A 6,349-nucleotide genomic window follows, 5' to 3' on the forward strand; every position below is an offset into this window, starting at 1 on the left:
GGGAGGGAGAGTTTATCACTTCCATCAGTATCTCATTTATACTCTTTTCCCTTCCAAATAAATAATTTAAAATGTGTTCCCCATCACTACTCCTCTACTCCAAGACTGTGCTCTATAACCAACCAACTAGGTCCATAGCTGAGCTTTTATACATGACCTTGGGCAACTTACTTAACTTCCTGTGCTTCCATTCCTTATTTGTAAAAAAAAAAAAAAAAAAATAGGGATAACAACAATGATACCTGCATCACTGGCTTTAAGTCATTGCTTTTAGAAATGATTTTCATTAGTGCCACTGGGGAACAGGTCAGCAGAGCTCCTCACATTGCTGTCAGAAGTCAATCCTACTGAAGAGTTTATTGGTCAATATTTGTGTATTTAATAAAATAGTGGAAGAAAAAGAACAAGAAAAAAATCATTGGACTTTGAGTCAGGATCCGTGATACTTGAATTGAAGTCCACGAACTGTGTGACCTTGGAGAGTTACCGAAATGCCCTTCATACCCTCTTCCATAAAAAATATTTGCTTCCCGCATGGAGCACAACGTGACTTCCTTCCATTTCATCAGGGAAGTGCCAACTCTGAACCTGGTGCTCTATATGGTAGAAGGGTGAACATCCCCTCCCACAACCCAAAGGCCAAATAAAATTACAAGAGCTTTCCCACTGCTGTCATCCCAGGACTGTCTTCCTTGGTAGAGTCTTGTCTGTTTCAGCAAGAGTGAAAAATCACAAAGGACATGTAGTCCCGGAGAGGCCTCATACACTCTGGGTTCTGTAGATGATATGGTATAAAAGGAGACTGAAGTAGTCTTGAGTTAATATTAAGTAAGCGACAGCCGTGCATTTTGTTGTTTAATAACTCAGTCATGTTCAACTCCTTTGCAACCCCATGGACCGTAGCCCGCCAGGCTCCTCTGTCCATGGGATCTCCCAGGCAGGAATACTGGAGTCGGTTGCCATTTCCTTCTCCAGGGACTCTTCCCAACCCAGGGACTGAACTCATGTCTCCTGCGTCTCTTGCATTGGCAGGTGGATTCTTTACCACGGATCTACCTGGGAAGCAGCCAAGTATAGTGCAGTTTAAAATGCAAGCATCTCTATCACCATGGTAATACCTATGAAGGTTTTGGAACTCCTGAACCCATTAGAGGGGAGACGTAGCAGGCTTAAAGAAAAAATTTCATGAGCTACACATGAAATTAAAGATCTGGGGGGGGGGGAATCGTTCTCCAGCACATTTACCATGGAGAATGGAAACATTGTTCCATGAGATACTGCTTGATATTGTTAAAATATTGATTTTAGAATAACTTCTAGTTTTATCACTCAGAAGCTGGAGCTGCTTTTTAAAAAGAACTTGTGCTAAAGGGTAAAAGTTTGGAGATTCAGAGAAATATTGTGGGTTTAACCAGGTCAATAAGGAATATTTCTCAACAGGGTTTAGAAGACCTGCTTCATTTAACAAGACCTTCATTTGTTACTCCTCAACTTTATAACTTTCAGAGTCTTTCAGTTACATTTACCTTCTTCTCTTTTGGCAATTTTTGTTTCATGTTATAATTATTTATTTACCTGTCATCAGATGCTGAGCTGCTTCTAGTCAGGGACTGTGTCTTTCCCCTTTGACTTTCTTAGCACTGGCCAGCACCATGCCTTTTGGGTAGAATAAACAAAATGTTTATTGAATGAATAAATGTATTCTGGTACATATATATTTGTATGCGTTCAAGAAACTAAAGTATAAACACAAAGGAACGTTGAGCAAATTCTTTAACGATAATCCTGTTTACGATTCTGCTTTTACTAATTCTTGTCGATTATTGATTTTGTGCTTAAAGCTCACAAGAATAAACAGTTTTTAGCAACTCTAGAAATTCTTAGTACTTCCAAAGAAGCAATTGTGATCAGTGGATCAGAGTTGACTTAATCTAAGGAATGATTACGTTTTACAATAGAAAAGCTGAGAAGAGCTTGAAACTATTTGAATGCTTCCTCACCTCTATTTCAACACTTCTTAAATTGAGCTCACTATTTTCCTCCAGATATGTGCTCTTCCTTTTCAGTTTCTTGTCTCCACTGATACATTACCTTTCCACTAATCACCAAAACTAGGCAGCTCGGGATTATCACGGGTACCTTCTTTCTTGTCTTCAGCCACATTTAATGGTTTGATTTTACTCTGAAAACTTTTTCATGCCTCAGTCTCCTCATAGCCACTGCCCAAGACTTTCTCATCTTTTTCCTATTGCAATAATCTTCTGACTGGCCTTCCTGCTCCACTGTTCTCTACACTACCACTGGATTTAACTTTCGTAAATGTTAATGTGATTACATTGCTCCCCAAGTATAAAAAAAGAAAAAATTAAATGAACTTTTTTTTTTGAAAGAACAGATGTCTTCCAATTATTACAATCTGGCGCCTGTAGCTGCATCTGGTCAGGAGGCGTGTTTTGTTTGGTCCTTGGTGTTTAAAATATATGCATTGGTCAACATTTAATAATTTAAGGAATTAACTTCTGGTATTTACTGCTTTTTGCTGAAAAAGAGCAACTGGTAGCATTGTGTTGCCTTCCTACAGCTGAGCTGGTTTGCTATCCTCACACACGTGCATGCTGAGTCGTTTCAGTCGTGTCTGACTCTTTGCGACCCTATGGATTATAGCCCACCAGGCTCCTCTGTCCATGGGATTCTCCAGGCAAGGATACTGGAGTGGGTTGCCATCACCTCCTCCAGGGGATCTTCCCGACCCCAAGATGGAACTCACGTCTCTCATGTCTCCTGTATCGGCAGGTGGGTACCATCAGCACCACCTGGCACATTGCCCCTCAGATGCCAGGTCTCTCATTTCTCTGGAGTCCCCACCACTCTCTATTGTCTCCGTGTCTCCTTAGCAATGCAGTTTCCTCTGCCGCCCCTTCTCAGAACTGTTTTACTGGAGTCTCTCTTATGCCCAGACTACTTCCTCAATTGCATTCAAATGTCTTTCTTCCTTAGCACAGTATTCAAGGCCCTTACACGCTGGCTTTATTCTCCTCTTCTCATTTCATTTTCCTCTCTTTATCACCTTTAGGCCTCAGTCATGCCAAATTATTCCCTGATTATAGAAGATATGGGGTAAGAATTTAAAATACAGAGCCAGACCCAGACCACCTGGAGTCAAAAGTAGTTTTGTTTTGTTTTGCTTGCTTTTAATTTTTATTGGAGTATAGATGCTTTACAATGCTGTGTTAATTTCTGCTGTACAGCAAAGTGAATCTGCTATATATATATATACACATATCCCCTCTGTTTGGGATTCCCTTCCCATTTAGGTCACCACAGAGCACTGAGCAGAGTTCCCTGGGCTATACAGGTTCTCATCAGTTTTCCATTTTATATGTAGCATTACGAGTGTATACGTGTCAATCCCAATCATCCACCCCCAGTTCCTCCCGACTCCCCCCACCTTCATTAATGTGGAATCCAGAAAAATGACACAAATGAACATAGTTGCAAAGCAGAAATAGAGATACAGATGTAGAGAACATGCTTATGAAGGCAATGTTTACCTTTACTAGCTCTGTTATTCTGGACAAGTCACCTGAACTCTTTGTGACTTGGATAGCTCATTTCCATAGTGGTGAGGCTAGCGACTACCTCACATGCTTGTAATGAGGGCCAGTCACTCAGTCATGTCTGACTCTTTGCAACCCCATGGACTGTGGCACACCTGGCTTCCCTGTCCATCACCAACCCCTGGAGCTTGTTCAAACTCATGCCCATCAGGTCAGTGGTGCCCTCCAACCATCTCATCCTCTGTCTTCTCTTCCTGCCCTCAATCTTTCCCAGCATCAGATGAAGGTTTTACCATTTGGTAAATGCTCAGCGAATTTTAGCAATGGTTAATTTTCCCACCAAACATTTGACTCCTTATTCATTTTATCTTCTGGATATTTTGCTGAGAGCTGTACAGAGTTTTGATGTTTGTAAAAAAGTTTGTGAATCGAATAGAAGCGAATTCATGGGCTTTTCTTTAAGGAACCAATAAATTAAGAGCTGAATTGATCTGAAAGAGTGCCATGTGCAATCCACCTCCTGGAAGTGATCAAACAAACACATGTGGAAATGAAATAATTTTTCTGAGGACAATTAATGTGGCAGAACAAAGACTAGACAGTCTACAGGGTAATCTTATGCTGTGCCTCTTTTCTCTTGGAAGTATCTATGAGAAGGAGCTGCATTCAAAAGAGAGTGGCATCATGAAGGCAGGGCCCTAGAAGGAGCCATCCTCCAGTGGTAGGCTGTGACCACGCAGTCATTTCCACCAAGCGGAAAGAGGGCAGCCATGGCCATCCTGCTGGGGACTCTAAGTGATAAAATTCAGCACCTCTTTTGCATCAGAGATTCAAGCAGTCATAGTATCTCATCAATCCTCTTTCCCACTTTCTCACTATATATATATCATCAGTCAGCGCTTCCATATAATATGCACCATGTAACATTTGCTAAAAGAATAATTAAGTACAAGTAATATCTGTTCTAACTGTTGCTTCCATTTCAGTCACTCAGTCATACCTGACTGTTTACAACCCCATGGACTGTAGCACATCTGGCTTCCCTGTCCATCATCAACTCCTGGAGCTTGTTCAAACTCATGCCCATCAGGTCAGTGATGCCCTCCAACCATCTCATCCTGTCTTCTCTTCCTGCCCTCAATCTTTCCCAGGATCAGGGTCTTTTCCAATGAGTCAGTTCTTTGCATCAACTGGCCAAAGTTTTGGAGCTTCAGCTTTAGCATCAGTCCTTCCAATGAATATTCAGAGTTGATTTCCTTTAGGATTGCCTGGTTGGATCTCCTTGCAGTCTAAGGGACTCTCAAGGTCTTCTCCAACACCACAGTTCAAAAGCATCAATTCTTCAGTGCTCAGCTTTCTTTATGGTCCAACTCTCACATCCATACATGACTACTGGAAAAACCATAGCTTTAACTAGACAGACTTTTGTTGGCAAAGTGATGTCTCTGCTTTTTATATGCAGTCATAGCTTTTCTTCCAAAGGGCAAGTGTCTTTTAATTTCCTGGCTGCAGTCACCATCTGCCGTGATTTTGGAGCCCCCCAAAATAAAGTCTGTCAGAAGTAATATGCCCAAAGCTATTTAGTGTGACGGAACCACTCTTTGAATCTGGAAGCTTCTGAGTTCCCTTTCCAGTTTCCTTTCTTTTCAACACATCACATGATTGGATAACTCCTCACCTTCAATCCATACAGCTTTGTTCCAACTCTGTGGAACTGCTTACACCTCATTAACCATCTCTTACAGTTCTGACCTTACCAGCCTTTCTTCATATCTGTATGTGTTTTTTCTGTCTTTGTATCTTTTTAAACACAGCTGAGATGTCTCATCCTGTCCTGCCCCCTCTTTTGGGTGGAATGCTCCATGTCTCTCTTTTCATAGCACCATCTGCCTACCTTTTTCATATCACTTGTTATATTCTTATCTCTCACTTCTTGGTGGCGGGAAACTCATCCCACTGTATTTTTTGGCCTCAGTACCTAGCAGGGTTATCAGCAAGTTATCAATGCTTAGAGGATATTTGATACACAAATGTGTGAAAAAATATAAAAAAAAAAACACAAGAAGTTAGAACTTGTAACTATGGCTATAGATTATTAGATAGAGAGGGATTTTCAGGTGGCACAGTGGTAAAAGAATCCACCTGCCAATTCAGGAGTTGCAAGAGACATGAGTATGATCCCTGGGTCAGGAAGATCCGCTGGAGGAGGAAATAGCAACCCACTCCAGTATTCTTGCCTGAAAATTCCCTTGGACAGAGGGGCCCTGAAGGCTACATTCCATGCGGTTGCAAAGGATCAGACACGACTAAGTGAAGACAGCCCACTCTTAGCTTTATCAGATTGAATGAACAAATTGCCAGACTCATGAGCAGCTTACTGCTAAGGACCTACTCTTGCCTGCTCCTTAACACTTATCCTCTGCACCTCCTGCTGGACCCAGTAGACAGAAATGATTAATACCCAATAGAATGTTCTACCTGAGCTCTGGGTTATTTTTTTTTTTCCAATTTCTATTACAAACTTAGCTTGCCCCTAAAACCAGTTTTCTCTGTTCTAGCTCTAGGCATTGTTTCAAGACCAAAGAATGTCCAATTTGAGTAGAGGTTTGGTTTCTTCGCAAATGAGGAGCCAGTATATGACAATAAGAGGAAGTGTTTCAACAGTAGTTGATCACAAAATAGAAGTAATCTTGAGAGTCCATCAATATTGTCAAGAGCTTTTGTGAGCATAGGTTAAAAACTGCTTGGATCAGAAGACTAGAAGGTATAAGTTTAGAGAATCCATGAGTACT

Source organism: Oryx dammah, unplaced genomic scaffold (assembly GCF_014754425.2).
Source record: "Oryx dammah isolate SB20612 unplaced genomic scaffold, SCBI_Odam_1.1 HiC_scaffold_26, whole genome shotgun sequence".
Lineage (NCBI taxonomy): Eukaryota > Metazoa > Chordata > Mammalia > Artiodactyla > Bovidae > Oryx > Oryx dammah.